Here is a 20,387-nt window from a genome sequence, read left to right on the forward strand (position 1 = left end):
TAATATTTTAAAAAAATTGGTTTAAAATAAAATAAATGTTGGAGAATACTTCTCCCTTTTTGAATGAATACCTGAAATAATATTCATTGCTCGGGTAATTAAATAGAGTTGAGGGAATACAGATTTTTAAATAAAATTCGAGATAATTTAATATTTCGCAAGAGGACATCGATTCCCTTGGAATAAAATAGCTACGGACTTTTAATCATCCCAAAATATCTCCGGGATAATTCCGGGGTTTATACATTATAAAAACTGACCGACTCTCAGTCTTATAACTTATATTTCACGCTCTACTGTAGCGTTAATATTCTTAAATAAAAGACTTCCGGAAAATTTCCAGGTTTTCATCAAATCATACTGACCGATCCTCGATCTAAAATATACTCCTCATATATACAAGGCTACTCTCTAGCATTATCGATTGAAATTCGGTAATATTCATATACCAAATTCATTATCATATCGTATGATATTATATAGCATAATTCTTAAAACATCGTAAATATAGCATCATGTATATATCGACATTATTTGAAAACGAACACAACACAACAGTTTCAAAAAGGTAGGGTTTGAAAACTTGCCTGAAGTCCAAGATACATTTTCCGACTTCCTCTCGTTCCGGGTTTTCTAATCAACAAATATCATAATCTTAATCAGTATTCTTAATCCAATCACCGACTTATATTTCTAATAATTACAGTACTTCATAATTTTCAATATCCGACCGACTCGAAATAAGTATCATTCCTTGGTCGAAACGGACGGTCAAAGTAGTCTTCTAGAGTTGACTTTACCTAATGTTACTATTACGCGACTCTCACTCTATCATTTTTAATAAATCATAAAATTAATATTTTAATATGAAACCACCTCGAGGAGCTTCTTGAGTTCTTTTAATATTTATCGTAAAAGTTTCATTTTGATAAAATGAATTTAATAAGGTGAAAAGTATTTTAAAAGTTCGGTCAACTATGGAGTTTTACAATTCAAACCGCTTTCACTAAAATGTTGATATCTCTCAAACCGTTAACTCAATTGATGCACTGTTTTCGTGTGAACGATCTAGAAAAAATTTAGAATATATTATTTTAAAATGGTTTTTTGGTAATAGGGGTGAAAATCCCGAAGTGGCAGTTTCCTAACAGTGGGTTGCGTTGGGTGTTTTTACTCCGCGCGACCTCGACTCCAAATTTTTATAAAATTTACAATTCAATATTTTTACCTGAAATTTTTATGGAAGTTAATAACCGCTATTTCTTACTCTCTGCAAAAATTTCATGATTTATAAATATTTTTAAATCGATCATTTATATTTACAAAATTCATAATTTGTAGCAGTTTTGTCACGTAAATCCCTTTTACTAAAACAGTCATAACTTTTTATCCGTAAATCGGAATCAAGAGATTCAAGCGCCTGAACGAACCTTATAATATTTTCTATCATAATAAAGTGTTACTTTTTAAAAAAACTACAGTTTATATATTCAGGAACTTCTGCAGAAACTTAAGTTGAGTTTTGTTCGTTTTAACGAGGTTACGATTACGATTCGAGTTTCGTTTATGTCTTAAATCATTATACCACCATCAACAATCATCAAATAATCATCTCAACACTAACTCCTCTCAAGAACATCATGTTCTTGATGCAACAATCATCAACCTTATAACTAATTAACTAAACATCAAGATAATATCAAATCAATCATCAAAACCATACTTATATCCAAGATCCTTACTTTTCTTGAAACTTAAAACCTAAACAAAGTTTGGATGAATTTTTATATCTTCATTGAAGCTTGTTAATACTTAATAAAGTCCTAAGATCCTTGATGAAGCCTTGGTCTAGCTTTAGGAGCCTTAAACTTTTATGAAATATCAAGAAAACAAGTTAGTGATTTTCGGAGTTACTATTTACCCTCAACTTCAAACATTGTTTTAAAATTGAAAACTCAATGTATGGGAATGAAATTTGGTGTGTGACTTACCCGTGATATGAAACATGTTTGGTAAAATTTGGTGATTTTTGAATGAGTAGAACATGAGAATGAAGTTTTCTTTCCATGGTGTTCTTGAAAATCAGCATTGTGTTTTTAGAGAGAGAGAGAATTGCTTGGCTTGCGTCTTGGAAATGTGGTGGAAATTGTATGAAGCTATATCCTAAAGTGTATAGAACAAGCCTTTCTTTTTCCAAGTCTAGGCCTAGCTTGCACATCAATTGTCAAGCTATATCATGATTAAAAAAAATACGAATCCTTATTTTAGGGAAAGTTGTTTTGTACTAGCTTTTAATTTAATTAGCTAGCTTCATTAATTAATTGATAATTTATTTGCATTATATTTGCATGGAATTTTCATGGCCTTGGTTTGCTTATTCGTTCGCTTACGTATTTGTTTGGTCGCTTATTCGTTTTCGTAATAAATCTTCGTAAGCAGTTCGCGGGGTAAATCCTTTCTTATACGTCCTTTACACTTGAAGTTTCGTACTTGGATTTGAATTTGTAGGATTTTAAATTTGTAATTATATTGTGATTCTCGTAATCCTTGATGGTTCATAGATACGGTCGTTTTTCAAAGATCTTTTTTTTTGAAAACTAATAGCGTTTATATTGACTAGAAAGTTCACTTGTAAGCAGTTGTGTGTTATTCAAAAATCACAGAGTTCTCATCTTAATATATATATATATATATATCTCTGGTGGATAAGTTCAAATCCACCAGAAAGTTTTAAAGCCTTGAGTTTTATTGCTTTGTGTTTAATTTTCATATCTTTATCATTCCGCAACATAGAAAAATCTGCACAGTTATATTATTAAGTAAGAACAGTTTTAAAATCAATAAAAGAAATCAGAATTACATTCAACCCCCCCTTCTGTAATTCTTGTTGTATTGTTTGGGAATAACAAAACTCATACACGAGAAACGAGGAGTCTAGCAATGATAAGTCAGATCAAGAGATATGCACAATATCTTTGCATGCAACGCGGTAATACACGCAAAAATAATAAAAAGAATAAAACACGCAAACAAATACACTCCCGAACAAAAATGAAAAGAAAGAAAATAAAAGAAAATAAAAAATATAACAAGTAAACAGCAATACATGTAATTAATATAGATAATAAAATCACATAAAAATCACAAGGAACACATACCTAATTCACGATGCATTAAAAAAAATGATCATTAGCCAAGGGTTTAATAAAAATATCTGCATGATGTTTCTTAGTAGATATATAAATAAGCTCAATATTATCCTTAGAAATATTATCTCGTTGGAAAATGGTGATGAACATCAATATGCTTAGTACGAGAATGCATGAAAGGGTTTTTAGAGAAATTAATTGCAGACGTATTATCACAATAAATAAGAATATTTGTGTAAAAAATACCCAAATCCTGCAAAGTTTGTTGCATCCACAAGATCTGAGCACAACAACTACCATCTGCTATGTGTTCTCCTTCTGCAATAGAAAGAGATACTGATGTCTGCTTTTAACTATGCCATGCAACCAAACAATCTCCTAAAAATTCACAAGCACCACTTGTAATTTTTCTATCAACATGTGACCCTGGATAGTCAGCATCTGAAAAGCCAATTAAGTCAAAAGAGGGGGAGCTTGGATAAAATAAACCCAAGTAACTCATACCTTTCAAATATTTAAAAATACGTTTAACGACATTCAAATGGGATTTTTTAGGTTGAGACTGAAAATAAGCACACAAGCATACACTATACATAATGTCTGGTCGAAAGGCAGTTACATACAAAAGTGATCCGATCATACTTCAAAATTTAGTGACATCTACAGGTGTACCTTGTTCATCTTTAATGGGCTTAACTGAAGTACACATTGGTGTAGCCTTTGAAGTAACATGCTCAAGAGCAAATCTTTTGAGGAGATCTTTAATGTATTTTCCTTTGTGAATAAAAATTCCTGCAGCGGACTGATTAATTTGCAACCCTAGAAAGTATTGTAGTTCAATCATTAAACTCATATCAAATTCCTTATGCATGCAATCAGAAAACCACTTACACAAAGATTTATTAGCAGATCCAAATACAATATCATCTATATAAACTTGAACTAATAGAAAATGACCACGTTTATGAAAAATAAAGAGAGCTGGATCGAGTGTACCACGAGGGAAACCATTGTTTAAAAGAAACTGATTGAGAGGCTCATACCAACACCGAGGGGACTGTCTCAATCCATAAATAAATTTCTTAAGCCTGTAAACATAGTTAGGATACTTTTCATGAACAAAACTCAGAGGCTTCTTGACATATACTTATTCCTTGAGATATCCATTTAGAAAGGCGCTCTTGACATCCATTTGATAAAGCTTGAACTTCTTGTGAGCTACAAAATCTATGAGAATGTGAATTGCTTCTAATCGAGCTACTAGAGAATAAGTCTCTTCGTAATCGATTCCTTCTGGTTGATTGTATCCCTCTGCGACCAATCGAGCTTTGTTTTGAATAATGTTTCCATCTTCATCCTTTTTGTTTTTGAAAACCCAACGGGTACCAATGACTTTAGTATCCTTAGGAGATGGGACGAGTTCCCAAACATCACAACATTCGAACTGATTCAGTTCATCCTGCATTGCAACTGACCATTATTTATATCTAACAGCTTCTTGAGCATTCTTGGGTTCGAACTCAGCAACAAAAGCATAAAAAGCACAGAAATTATGAAGGTTGCTTCTAGTTGAGATTCTTTGATCTAAATATGTGATAAGATTATCTGGAGGATGATTATTCACACTTCTGGAAGACTTTAAAAGAAGAATATTACTCATTTCTTCTTCATTAGAATTGTCTGCTTGGAAATGAATAGGGGTTGTCTCATTCAAATGAGGTTGTCTCATTTCCGCTTGTGAAGATTTATCCAATGAAGAGGCAGTGAAATCACTTGTGTGGTTGTCAAGAGTCCTTGGGGAACTAGAAGAATTATCTGAATCCTAAGGAGAATCTGTTGAATCAGCATTAGACCGAGACGAACTAGGAGAATCTTAACTTCTTGATTTGTCTGAAGGAGACTGACTCTTTTGAGAAAGAGGCCATCTCATTTAAGAATGAGACGGTAGATCAGCAGCATCTTCTTCAATTTGAGAGATATTACGAGTAGATTCATTAAAGGCAATATTTTTATATTCTTCTACTTTGTGCTTGATTAAATTATAAACAAGATAATCCTTGCTTGTAGTTGATACCCTAATAAGAAAATTCCTTATGTCGATCTTGGATCGAACTTACCTCGGTTATTCTGAGTTTTTAAAATAAAATATTTTGAACCAAAAACTCAAAAATAACTGATGTTAGGAGTCTTTTTCTTAAGAAATTCATAAGGAGTTTTAAGAAATATAGGACAAATAAGCACTCTATTTAAAATATAACAGGAAGTGTCTACCGCTTCAGCCCAAAATTCCGTGGTAGCTTACTCTCATGAAATAGAGTTCTAGTTGTTTCCTATAGAGTCCTATTTTTACATTCAACTACTCTGTTCTGTTGAGGAGTATGAAGAGCTAAAAATTCATGTGTAATCCCTCTTGATTTACAAAAAGTTATGAAGTCTTTCTTGAATTCACCTCCGTGATCGCTATATATTATTTTGAGCTTAAAAGAATACTTGGTTTCAAGATTAGAAATGAGATCTTTAAACTCAATAAATGTTTCATCTTTAGTACGTAAAAATAATACCCAAGTAAAACGAGAATAATCATCAACTATAACAAATGCATAATTCTTACCACCAAGACTTACATAGTGTTCATGATCAAAAAGATCAAGATGAAGTAACTGCAAAGGATCAGTAGTTGATACTTTATTCTTAGAAATAAAGGAAGTTTTCACATATTTACCAAGATGACATGCCGTGCAAGGTTCCACCTTCTTGTACTTAAGCTTTGGTAGACCTCATACAAGACCATGAGATGATATCTTCCGAAGAAAGTCCATGTGTACATGACCAAGACGTGTATGCCAGAGATTTTGTTATTCTTGAACAGAAGCAAGACATATTTCTTCATGTTGTTCATCAAAATCTAAGACAAATATATTTCCCTTTCATTTGGCAACTAATGCAAACTCGTTAGCTTTAGTACCAATATAACATATATTTTTATCAAAATTAACCTTATGACCAACATCAGTAAGTTGACTTACACTAATCAAATAATATTTCAAACCATCAACTAAATAAACATTAGCAATAGCAAATCTGTCATTATCAATGGTGCTTTTACCAATGATATGAACGTGTTAAAGTCACCAAGTGTAACTAGACCTCCCTCTTTAGCTTCGAGTGAGAGAAACTTGGATTTATCACCGGTCATATGGCGAGAACATCCACTATCGATAATCCATTTGTTACGAGGAACATGGACTTTCAAGCATACCTGCAAAAATTGCTTCATCTGTTAGGTACCCACTTAACCTTGGGTCCTTGTTGGTTAGTATCGCATATCTTATATAAATGTCTATCTAATTTCTTAATCCACATCTGAACAATATTAATAGATGAATGAGCAGATTTATACCTAGAAGATGATCTATAAGATTAGTTAGAAAACTTGCCCTTGATACCACATAATCTTGCTTTAGAAGTAGTGTGCAAGGTTTTCCAAAATATCGACATTTCTCATATGGCATCTTGTACTTCATTTGAGTCCTCTTGTAACTACTTTGAAATGCTCTTTTCTTGATTGATTCGCATCTTAATCCTCTTTTATCAAGAGAAGATTTTTGTTCTGCAAGTAAAGCATTCATAGTTCCTTCACCATGAAACATTTTGCTAGATCCTTTTCTAGATTTGCAACTTTCTGATTTAGTTCAGGAACCAAAGGGTCAGGAGCACCGTCTCTTTTGATAGTTTCTGGATCAATAGAGGCTGACTCTTTCTTCAAAGCTTCAAGACAGACGTTTTTCATTTCAATCTCATTCTTGAGATACTCATTTTCTTCAGTTAGCTTAGATATATTTTCAACTAAAGATCAGTTTTCAGCAGCCAATACTTCATCTTTCATAGGATCATCCATTTCACTGAGAACTTCACTCAATGTTTATTTCAAATAAGCATTCTTTTCTTTTAAATTTCTATTTTAAGCCTGCAAGGTTAGTATCGTTGAAGATATATTTAAATTTATATTATATTGAACATTTTGTACCTCATCATTATCATTGGAGCTGTCTTCGAGTCCAACAAAGCATAGTTGAGCAACTTCATTATCTGAGTCAATCTCCACATCAGAATCAACATCACTCCATGTAAGAAATGCTTTCTTCTTATTTTTGAGCTTATAGCAGTCCTTTTTGAAGTGCCCCTTTTTTCCACATTCAAAGTATGTATCCTTGCTTGAATTAGTCTTGTTTTCTTTGCTGGGATTGGACTTGAAATTTTTCTTCGAAAACTGAGAATTTATAGGTCTCTTATGCATTCTTTTTAGCAAGAAATTTATGGAACTTCTTGGTCAGGAGTGCGTTTTCCTCATTGGAATCATCAGGATATTCATCTGCATCGACATTAAGTGCCATTGTCTTTTTCCAAGGAACATCATCTTCTTCATCGTATCTACATAGCTGATTCTCAAATTCTTCCAATTCACTGAAGAGTGTAAGAGTGTCCATAGTAGAAATAAGAGTAAAATCCTGCAGTATGATGACCTTAGGAGCAAATTTCTTTGGCAAAGCCCTGAGAACTTTCCGATTGATTTCGGATTGCGGAATAGTCCTTTCTATAAGAGATATAGAATCATCAAGGTCAAGAACCTTCCCTGAGTATCTTTGACACTTCATCTCTTTCCAACCTAAAACCTTCATAATCACTCATTAGCATACTAAATTTGATTTCACGTACCTTAGATGTACCTTCATGGCTGACTTTGATAGTATCCCAGATTTGTTTAGCCGTAGTACAAGATGATAATTTACGTAACTCAGTAGCCACCATTCCATTGAGAAGTGTATTCATAGCTCCAGCAATTATAATTTATAGAATTGACTTCTTCAGGAAAGAGTTCCTTGAGAGATTTAGGCTTTCCATCTTTCATTGGGACCGTATAGCCATTTTCAACAGCATCACATTCAAAAGCATCATGCTGGAGGAAGATTTTCATGCAGAATTTCCAGTCGTTATAATTTTTAGCATTATGAAGCAATGGCGGATAATTATTCGAATACCTATCTGACTGAGCCATGGATCGCTAGAAAAATAAACACTAAATAAAGAATTAAAAGCACCTGCTCTGATACCAAATAAAATTCAAAGGCACAATCTATATATGATATTCTAATTATTAAGACAAATGGGACATTCTCTTTCATAAATGGGACAGACCCTTTATTAATGAGACAGAAAATGAGACAGTCTCAATTAACCATGCAGAATATAAATTACTGAAATGTAAATGCAGTAATATGGAAAATGAACAATGCAGAACACCAAGAGTTTTCACTTAGTTCGGCCCTTAATCCTAGTCTATGGCCTACATGTAAGAACCCTGATTTTTGTAATATTTTAAAACTTCTGTGAATAGTAACTTGAGCTAATTAAGTAATACGTATGGGGATCATCATTAAATGAATAGTGGAATTTTGAGAATCCGAGATCATATTCTTGTTTATCGAGGAAAATAAGTGAATGTAAAAGCCGACGGAATTCGAAGATTCACAATTATACTACGTGTTTTCGTATCCGTAAAGAATGGCGTAGAACCGGGAATACTACGTGAAATAAATAATATATCAAGGTATTTCTATGATCAAGAGAAGGAATGGAATTGGTTATAGGATTATAAGCGATAAAAGAAATCGCTACGAAACAAGTCGTTATACGTGGAAACTATCGGAATGGAACGACGATTGCATTTACGATAAATAAACGAATGAGAAATTAAATCCCATGCAAGTTGGCCATGCATAACCAAGTCCTAACTAGTAGTTAGGAGTGTAACTAGATGATTAGAAGCTAACTAGAATAGTTAGTGGAATAGTGTTGAATAGTGATGGGAGACAACAAGTACACAAGCCATACTTCTCCCTTTTCTCACTTCACCACACAATCAAACCAACCCATACCTTTGCCAAATTATTGTCAAATCTGCTGCATACATCCCATATATTCATTATACACTCCCACACTTTAGCCACAAAAGAAAACAACCACTTTTCCCTCACTTAAAGCTCTCCCATTTTTCATTCCAGCAGTTCGGATTTTCTGAGCAAGGGAGAAAGAAAAATTCATAACTCAAAATATACTCATTCAAATATCATGAAATTTTTACCATAGCTTTTCTATATCATGGGTAAGCTTCGTACGAAATTTCAGCCTCAACTTATTTTTTTTCAATTTTATAAAAATGTTTGAATGAGGTGCTGAAAGGTAACTCCGAAATTTTAACTTGTTTCTTTGTTATGTTTCTTAAGGATCTAGCCCTTCTAAGTGTTTTCTAAGCAAACCAAGCCTCAATAATCCTAGAACTAACCTTCCTAGTATCCAAGAAGGTATAACTTTCAACCTTTTAAGGTTTTATGGTTGAATTTAAGAGTTATGTTTGTTGTAGTGTTAAGATCCAAAGGATTGTGTTTGTTTGAGTTTGTATTGATTATGTTCTTGCTAAAGACTTGAGATGTTGAGTTGTAATCCATGTATGTGGTACTATATAGAGCATATAAGGTTCATGTGGGTGGATCTTGAGAAGTACTTGTGTTTATGATGGTTATAGGTAGTGATTGTGTTAAGATCAAGCAGTAGAAATTGAGTTTGGGCATTCTTGCACTTGATCTGTTTTCTGCAGGACATTCGGCCATGAAAATTGTTAAAATTTGAAAACCACTGGCCATGAGCAGATAGATCTTGTTTTTTTAGTTTCTATACATGTGTAGATCATCATGAGGAGATTTACGGTTTAGGAGTTATGGTCGTTTTAGTGTAAAACATTTCTGCGATTAGCCAACTGCACTTAAGTCCACTTGCATGGTGATTTTGAAGGACTTAAAATAATTTCGAGATTCTGGAAAAATTATGAAAAATGGATATGATAGTAGAGAAGACTGTCCAAAAATAATTTTGAGAAAATATTAATTTTTAGATTTTATAAAAATATTTTGGTAAAGCGAGCGCAAGCGAGAAACGCATAAAAACCTAGTTTTGACGCGCGTTTTCTCACGTTCGAGCTTAAAACTCGAAATGGACTTTCTAAAGCGAACGATCGATTTCAAAACTCGACCATGTTATAAAGTGAGAATATAAGTGTTGAGAATGTGACGATCGGAGATTAGTTATACTTGAGTAGTTGCGAAAGTTGCTTAATAAAAGCGAGACGTTAATCGCGTACTAACTTAGACCGTTGGTTCTTGTTTATAGATCGCCAACCAAACACCAGATATCATACCACTTCGATTACTCGAGGCAAGTTTTCGAAACCCTATCTCATACTATCCATGCTATATATATACTGTTGTGATATTGATGCCATGATTTACAGTTCAAATATATATATGCTTGTCTATGATATCAATGCATACGAATTATGCGATTGTTTACGAAAACAAATTTCGTTTTACACGAGTATGAGAAGTTGAAATGTATTCCGAAAAGAGCCGGGCGCGAAAGATTTCTATTTCGATAAACAAAGTACGTTCGCGTAATATATATATCAAGCGAACGATTGAGATTTTGACTTAAACTTCGAGAAATATTGGTTTATTCATTTAAGGGACACCCTTACTTGATTGATTATTTTATAAAGCGATATTTAAGGGATTATTAAATATCCAGAAAGTATTTAAAAATATACTGAATAGTTTATAAATAATTTCACGTTATTTAATAAAGATTTAACTATTCAAAGAGCAATTATAGGATACCAAATCATGTTTTGATTATTTGATTAAGGTGTCTCCATTCGTTGGACCTTAGTCATAAAATATTTTGTATTTAAGGTTTTTATTAATTCATTGAACCTTAATTATAAATACTTTGTACTTAAAATTTTATCAATTCATTAAATCCCTCTTATATAATTATGAGACCTTAGATATTTAATATCTTCGGACTTCTAAAAACTTATTTAAAAATAGACATAATTCCCAAAGGTACTTTCTAAATTATTCAAAACTCTTGAAAGAGATTAATCATTTGAAACGTATCAAAACCTTAGGGAACTTAGTCTTGAAGCATAAGAGTTTTGCTTCCTCGTTCAATAAAGAACAAGTGAGTAATATACGTGTCACCCTACTACAGATAGGGATTTGAAAATGATTTTAAATTCAAAAATCCGACAACTCCCAAAGATCAATTGAGTTAAAAGTGATGAATAAATCATCTTATTTAAAGGTCAACTTTTAACGACCTATTCCTTCGAAAAAGGATTTTGAGCAAAAGATATAATTGTTTTGGGACTGGAATGTGGCCTGCCCGGTACGGAGTGGTATCAGGCAGTGACCAGGCGTGGAGTGGCACATTATGCAAGCGCGGAGTGGCGCATTGTACGGTTATATGGTCTATGTGACCATTGACTTTCGGACTTGCACGGCAATGGGCAACCACCGTGTAGTGTCTTGATGAGCCCAAAGGCGGCTAGGTTTGTATTCCTTCTACTAGTAGAGAAAATTTCGTATTCGGCTGATCACCGATACGTGGTTTATTTCAGTATAGTCCCTTTCTTCCATTTTGGAAAAACTGTTGTGAAATATACAACAGAGAGCCGATAAGGCTGAGTTTAAAACAAGGATATTGATGAATATATATCAAATCCATTTGAGAAATCTGCCCATAAGGCTGAGTTTTAAATTGGGATGTTGATGTATATATATCACACCCATTTGAGAATCTTGGTTCGAGTAACATCTTAAGATTTTGAAATAAAATGAGTACGAGTATAAAATGATTTTGAGAAAGAGATGGATACAAGTATTCAGTGGATATATTATTGTAGTTGATTTTGAGAATATTATAAATTTGACAAGCATATAAACTTTCAGAACGCTTTGGAGATACAAAGTATAATTATTGGTTTTATTTATCCTTACATACTTAATTATGGGGATTTATACCTTGCTGAGCTATAATGCTCACCCTTGCTTTTATATATCATATCACAACAGACTACCAGCATGGATCAGACCAGGACTGCTGTCCGTAGGCGGGTAAGGAAAGCTCGTGAGTTCTGTAGGCTTTTTGTGCGCTAGCCTCGTCAGGTAGATAAGTGGAGATGATTTATTTGCTACTGTTTCCAAGCGTATAACCTGTGTGTATGTGAGTTTGAATAAAAGGTCGAGTAATATTGTGAAAAGAGAATTATTTAATTAATAAGTGATCGTAAGGACCCGAATTCACAACCTTGGATTTGGGGGTGTTACAGAAATGGTATCAGAGCCAAAGGTTATAAGTCTTGGAAACAGTAAGAGTAAAATGGGTAGACTGAGGATCTAAAAGTTAACAAGAACTCTCATCGAGTTCGTAGTTGGATTACTATGGAGTAGTCGCGACGGTAGTACCCAAGGGGACCTTAGCCTTAAGAGTTGAGGCATTGGTTGAGTTATTAACAGTCGATTGAAAAGTCAGCATTAAGGGAAGAGAATGAGTTGTAGCACTCAGAGAAAAGAGTGTTAAGAGTTATATGCACAAGAGAGTCCATTGGTTATGCCGATAGAGTTTGTTAATAGACTACCAGGAGTTATGTTGAAGTGTTTATGTGAAGTGTTATACGGAAATTGATGGAATCGTTTAAGATCGACAGAATGAGGAAAGGAGAAAATTGTACATGATTTTTATAATGTTGATATAGAAGTGGAGCTAAGTCTTCGGAGAAAGCGGGATAAAAACGATACCCCAATACCATGGGTTGATTGGAAAACCCGAATCTTGCCACTCATAGCTCTTTATAGAGTGTCCTTGAGGAGACATATTAGGCAAGAATCAAGATGCTTAATTCTTTTACTATTAAGGTTATTACGTTAACTGAATTGGTTGAAAGTATTGTTCCGATAATAAGGGTTCAATACATGACGAATAGCGATTCTACCAAGAAGGGTATTCGTTATACCATTGAGGAATCTATGTCCTATAAGGAAGATTTTAGCGTGTCCCAAGATGAGAAAGCTATGCGATAATACGAATTCATTTCGTCCGTTAAGCCATTATGGTTCGGCACGGAAAGCGAGAATCGACAGAATAATTTCTGAAAAGTTTCATGCTCCCGCAATCAACGCAACAAGCTTCGAACTACTGGAGGAGAAGACCAATAAGTCTAACGCAGAATTCCAAGAGTGGGATGTCACTAGGAGCTACGTGTATATTATTGACATGATGTCGTCTTTTGTTAACGCATCAAATCAGGTGCGTGGGCACAACGTTGCGAGTAACTAACGAGGAATGAAGAATGTATTGGTGACAAAGAGAGTTATTAAGCGACTTTAACATAATGAGTAGAGACGCGAATAATGTTATACTGGTGATCTTTTATATTAGCATAATGATGCCACCCCGACATATTGGGAAACTAGAGCAAACCCTGCTGAATTGGTAAACCAAAATAACCAAGAACACGAGGAAGTCGAATATAATGAGTTCGGCTTAGAGGATTACAATGAAGAAGAAACTATGGATACTAATGAGGGGAAGGCCAGAGCGGAAACCCCATGGACCAAATTATGAATCTTCTTCGAGAGAATTTAAATTGTCACCCTCAACCCATGTTGATCATGTTCCAGTTACTAATGTCTTTAAGGCCTTTAAGTTGTTAAAACCCCTAGAAATTTCAAGGGACTGCTAACCTGTTAAGGCCAGAGCTTGGCTGAAAGAAATGGAAAAGAGTTTTGAGATAGTGCCCATAGAAGAGACACAAAAGACTGTGTTCACCAGTTATGTGTTAAAAGGAGAAGCAAATTATTAGTGGGAACCTAAAGGAACCCTGGAGACTGATGTGATTATCACATGGGGAAAAGTATTTCCTAGGTTTATGGAGGTTCAGATGGAGTTGAAGTTTCTAGAGATTAAGTAAGATAAGATGTCAGTGGATGTGTACAAAGCCAAATTTATTGAACTGTCGAGATTCATGCCGGAGTTTGTGAACACGAAAGAGAAAAAGGCAAGGAGATTTCAGCAAGGGCTGAAACAATGGATTCAAGACCGAGTGTCATTACTTGAGATAACAGACTATGTGCAAAAAGGCCTCGATTGTAGAGGCAGAGAGTGAGCAAAGTCAAAAAGAGGAAGAGAGCAAGAAGAGGAGTTTGGAAGCCAAGGCGGCAGAGCGATAAACAGAACTTTCCGATTAGGACTGAGAGGGGAGCGGTGTCCCAACCCGTAGTGGGTACCGGGTTTAGCGAACCGGTAAGCAAGAGTATCACCCAGGGAGGTGGTCAATATAGGACTACATTTCATAACCAGTTTTGGTCACCCCTACCAGATCATAAGTCATGTGGGGAGAAACATCCCGGGGTATGTAATTTAGGAAAAGAGCTACTGAGATGCTTTAATTGTAACCAACCAGGACATTATTCTAGCAACTGCCCCAACCCAGCTAGGGCGTGATAGCAGGTAACCTTTTACTCAACTTGGTTACTGCAAATATTCTGTTTAATTCGAAAGTAACTAAGTATTTTTTTATCGCGAGATTTTTGGCCAAGTTAAAACTTAATGTGATTCCAACGCGAGAATTATTGCGAATAGAAATAATGAATCGAGAGGTTGTTCCAATTAATGAGATTCATCTAATCTGCAAGTGGGAACTAGGAGGGAAAGACTTTAAGTTGGACTTAATTCCTTTCAGGATGAGAGAATTTGGTGTGGTCTTAAAAATGGATTGGTTGTCGAGCAATGGTGCTCAGATTGATTATAAAGGATAAAAAGTTAAAATCTGAATGCCTAACGGCAAGGAAATTGTGATTAAGGGTCAGCGTCAGACCCGGAAATTTTTGAATATTGCTCAAGCGAAGCAATTATTGAGGAAATATAGCAAAGCGTATTTAGCATACGTGGCGGGTACCAAGAGAGAAGCCCCGATGTACATGACATACCAGTTGTTCACGAGTTTGAGGATGTGTTTTCGAAAGACCTTTCAGGATTATCACATGACCGAGAGATAGAGTTCGCTATCGAATTAGCATCAGGAACGACATCAGTTTCAAAAAGCCCCATATAGGCTAGCCCCGGTTGAAATGAAAGAATTGACTTCACAGTTGCAAGAACTGTTGAATAAAGGAATGATGAGACCTAATGTGTCACCATGAGGCACACCAATGTTGTTTGTCGAAAAGAAGGATGGTAGTATGCGATTGTGCACAGAGTATAGGGAACTGAATAAGCTGACTATTAAGAACAGATACCCTCTCTCTAGAATTGACGATTCGTTTGACCAACTTGAAGGAGTGGTACACTTTTTGAAAATCGATCTAAGAATGGGATATCACCAACTGAAGATTAAAATAGGGGATAAATATCGTATTTCGCACGAGGTATGGACATTATGAGTTCTTGGTGACGTCGTTCGGGCTTTCATGGACTTTGTGAATCGAGTGTTTAAAAAGTATTTGGACGTGTGCGTCATTATTTTTTTATTGATAATATTTTAGTCTATTCTAAAACGGAAGAAGAACATGCGGAATATCTGAGGATAGTGGTAGAAGCATTGAGAAGAGAAAAGTTGTTTGCCAAATTCTCAAGGTACAAATTCTGGCAAAATGAAGTTCAGATCTTAGGACAATTGATGAGCAGTGAAGGACTGTTAGTTGACCCTACCAATGTTGAGGCAGTATTCCAATGAGAAAGAATAACCACACCTACGGAAGTAGGAACTTTTTGGGAATTAACCAGTTTTATGAGAGGTTCGTACGGGATTTTGCTAAGATATCAGGACCTTTGATTAGGCCTACTTGCAAAATGGAAAAGGTTGTGTGGAATGAAAAATGTGAGGAAAGTTTTCAGGAATTGAAAAGAAGTTTGGTATCAGCCCTCGTGCTGGCATTGCCCGATGGAAAGGGTGATTTTGTGATCTATAGTGATGCGTCACATAAAGGATTATGATGCATGCTCATGTGGCATGGGAAAATGGTTGCTTATGCCTCACGGCAGCTGAAGGAATATGAAGTAAGATACCCTACTCATGAATTAGAATTAGCAGTAATAGTTTTGCTTTGAAAAATTGGAGACAATATCCATACAGAGAAAATTGTGAGATCTACACTGACCATAAGAGCCTTAAGTATATATTTACTCATAAAGAACTCAACAGGAGACAGAGGAGATGGTTAGAGTTAATGAAAGACTATGTCGGTGAGATTTTATATCACCCAGGGAAGGCCAATGTGGTGGCCGATGCCCTTAGTAGTAAAGAGAGACTCAAGATGTTGACAACGCCGGAGGAACTAGTGAGAGAACTCGAGGAGATGGAGATAGAGGTGAAGTCACTGGTAAAGGGACTGATGGACTATTTGAGATCAAATTAGAACCGGAATTGTTAGAAAAGATGGGACATTATCAGGAAGAGAAGACGAATGAAGAGCGAGAATCTTTGACTGAGAAGAAGTCAAATGTGAGAAAGATGAGAAGGGAATTATGAGGTATGCGAACCGGATTTGGATTCCGAATGTTCGAGAATTAAAAGATGAAATTTTACGCGAAGGACATAATTCTAGATATTCAATTCATCCTGGAGGTACCAAGATGTACCGAGATCCAAAGGAATATTATTGATGACCCAACATGAAAAGAGACGTGGCCAATTGGGTCAGTAAGTGTTTGACCTGTTAAAGAGTGAAGGTGGAACATCAGCGACCGAGGGGACTCCTACAACCCTTAGGAATTCCGATGTGAAAGTGGGAACAAATAGCCATGGATTCTGTGGTAGGATTTCCCCGAGCTAAGGCTAACCGTGATGCAATATGAGTAATTATATATCGACTGACCAAGTCAGCATACTTTCTTCCAATCAAGAAAACCTACATGGTGGATAGATTAGCAGAGCTATACATCAAGGAAATTGTGATAAGACATGGAGTCTCTGTAGCTATCGTATCTGACAGAGATCCCCGATTCAACTCCAGATTTTTTTGAGGAGCTTTCAGGAATGCTTATGAACCAAACTGAATGTGAGTATTGCATACCATCCCCAAACCGATGGACAAAGTGAGTGAATCATTCAGACATTGGAGTACATGTTGAGAAATTTTGTAATTGATTTTTAAGGTTATTGAGATGAACACCTATCTTTGATAGAGTTTGCCTATAATCATAGTTATCATGTGAGTATAGAAATGCCCCCACATGAGGCGCTGTATGGTCGGAGGTGCCATTCACCCTTGTACTGGGATGAAGTTGGTGAAAGAAAGTTACTAGGTCCCGACTTGGTGTAAAGAACGAGGGACATAGTTGAGTTGATCAGAGGATGCTTAGCGGCAGCCCAAGACCGACAACGTAAATATGCCGACTTAGCACGAAAAGACAGAGAGTATGAAGTGGGTGACCAGGTATTTTTGAAAGTGTCACCATGGGAAGGACTGATGAGATTTGGAAAGAAAGGGAAGTCGAGTTCCCGATATATGGGTCCTTTGAGATTTTGTGACAAATAGAACCGTGGCATACGAATTGGCTTTACCTCTAAACCTTGAACAGGTTCATAGTGTTTTTCATGTGCCAATGTTGAGAAAGTATAATACGGATACCAAGAATATAGTGAAACATGAGTAAGTACTAGATCCGTCCTACATTGAGCAACCAGTTGAAATCATTGGTTGAAAGGAGCAAGTACTCAGGGACAAGAGTGTCAAGCTATTCAGATTCTTATTGAGACATCCCAAGGTCGAGGAGTCGACTTGGGAATTAGAGAGCCACCTGCGAGAAAGGTACCCCCATCTATTTGTGAGTTGATTCCGGGACGGAATCCTTTTAAGGGGGGGAGACTGTAAGAACCCTGATTTTTGTAATATTTTAAAACTTCTGTGAATAGTAACTTGAGCTAATTAAGTAATACGTATGGGGATCATCATTAAATGAATAGTGGAATTTTGAGAATCCGAGATCATATTCTTGTTTATCGAGGAAAATAAGTGAATGTAAAAGCCGACGGAATTCGAAGATTCACAATTATACTACGTGTTTTCGTATCCGTAAAGAATGGCGTAGAACCGGGAATACTACGTGAAATAAATAATATATCAAGGTATTTCTATGATCAAGAGAAGGAATGGAATTGGTTATAGGATTATAAGCGATAAAAGAAATCGCTACGAAACAAGTCGTTATACGTGGAAACTATCGGAATGGAACGACGATTGCATTTACGATAAATAAACGAATGAGAAATTAAATCACATGCAAGTTGGCCATGCATAACCAAGTCCTAACTAGTAGTTAGGAGTGTAACTAGATGATTAGAAGCTAACTAGAATAGTTAGTGGAATAGTGTTGAATAGTGATGGGAGACAACAAGTACACAAGCCATACTTCTCCCTTTTCTCACTTCACCACACAATCAAACCAACCCATACCTTTGCCAAATTATTGTCAAATCTGCTGCATACATCGCATATATTCATTATACACTCCCACACTTTAGCCACAAAAGAAAACAACCACTTTTCCCTCACTTAAAGCTCTCCCATTTTTCATTCCAGCAGTTCGGATTTTCTGAGCAAGGGAGAAAGAAAAATTCATAACTCAAAATATACTCATTCAAATATCATGAAATTTTTACCATAGCTTTTCTATATCATGGGTAAGCTTCGTACCAAATTTCAGCCTCAACTTATTTTTTGTCAATTTTATAAAAATGTTTGAATGAGGTGCTGAAAGGTAACTCCGAAATTTTAACTTGTTTCTTTGTTATGTTTCTTAAGGATCTAGCCCTTCTAAGTGTTTTCTAAGCAAACCAAGCCTCAATCATCCTAGCACTAACCTTCCTAGTATCCAAGAAGGTATAACTTTCAACCTTTTAAGGTTTTATGGTTGAATTTAAGAGTTATGTTTGTTGTAGTGTTAAGATCTAAAGGATTGTGTTTGTTTGAGTTTGTATTGATTATGTTCTTGCTAAAGACTTGAGATGTTGAGTTGTAATCCATGTATGTGGTACTATATAGAGCATATAAGGTTCATGTGGGTGGATCTTGAGAAGTACTTGTGTTTATGATGGTTATAGGTAGTGATTGTGTTAAGATCAAGCAGTAGAAATTGAGTTTGGGCATTCTTGCACTTGATCTGTTTTCTGCAGGACATTCGGCCATGAAAATTGTTAAAATTTGAAAACCACTGGCCATGAGCAGATAGATCTTGTTTTTTTAGTTTCTATACATGTGTAGATCATCATGAGGAGATTTACGGTTTAGGAGTTATGGTCGTTTTAGTGTAAAACATTTCTGCGATTAGCCAACTGTACTTAAGTCCACTTGCATGGTGATTTTGAAGGACTTAAAATAATTTCGAGATTCTGGAAAAATTATGAAAAATGGATATGATAGTAGAGAAGACTGTCCAAAAAGCATTTTGAGAAAATATTAATTTTTAGATTTTATAAAAATATTTTGGTAAAGCGAGCGCAAGCGAGAAACGCATAAAAACCTAGTTTTGACGCACGTTTTCTCACGTTCGAGCTTAAAACTCGAAATGGACTTTCTAAAGCGAACGATCGATTTCAAAACTCGACCATGTTATAAAGTGAGAATATAAGTGTTGAGAATGTGACGATCGGAGATTCGTTATACTTGAGTAGTTGCGAAAGTTGCTTAATAAAAGCGAGACGTTAATCGCGTACTAACTTAGACCGTTGGTTCTTGTTTATAGATCGCCAACCAAACACCAGATACCATACCACTTCGATTACTCGAGGCAAGTTTTCGAAACCCTATCTCATACTATTCATGCTATATATATACTGTTGTGATATTGATGCCATGATTTACAGTTCAAATATATATATGCTTGTCTATGATATCAATGCATACGAATTATGCGATTGTTTACGAAAACAAATTTCGTTTTACACGAGTATGAGAAGTTGAAACGTATTTCAAATATAATATATGATAATGGGAGTTGAAGATATTTTAATAACGATTTAATTCCGAAAAGAGCCGGGCGCGAAAGATTTCTATTTCGATAAACAAAGTACGTTCGCGTAATATATATATCAAGCGAACGATTGAGATTTTGACTTAAACTTCGAGAAATATTGGTTTATTCATTTAAGGGACACCCTTACTTGATTGATTATTTTATAAAGCGATATTTAAGGGATTATTAAATATCCAGAAAGTATTTAAAAATATACTGAATAGTTTATAAATAATTTCACGTTATTTAATAAAGATTTAACTATTCAAAGAGCAATTATAGGATACCAAATCATGTTTTGATTATTTGATTAAGGTGTCTCCATTCGTT

General features: G+C 35.2%; 1 long non-coding RNA gene across 1 annotated transcript; it reads left to right on the top strand.

Moving 5' to 3' along the window:
• The first annotated feature begins 18,567 nt into the window (after window positions 1-18,567).
• LOC141689784 (uncharacterized) lies at window positions 18,568-19,832 on the top strand. The gene is made up of 3 exons (XR_012562511.1): window positions 18,568-18,726; window positions 18,848-18,925; window positions 19,788-19,832. It is a non-coding gene; the product is annotated as an uncharacterized LOC141689784 (long non-coding RNA).
• Window positions 19,833-20,387: the final 555 nt, after the last annotated feature.

The sequence above is a fragment of the Apium graveolens genome, chromosome 10, assembly GCF_009905375.1.
Source record: "Apium graveolens cultivar Ventura chromosome 10, ASM990537v1, whole genome shotgun sequence".
NCBI classification, from domain to species: domain Eukaryota; kingdom Viridiplantae; phylum Streptophyta; class Magnoliopsida; order Apiales; family Apiaceae; genus Apium; species Apium graveolens.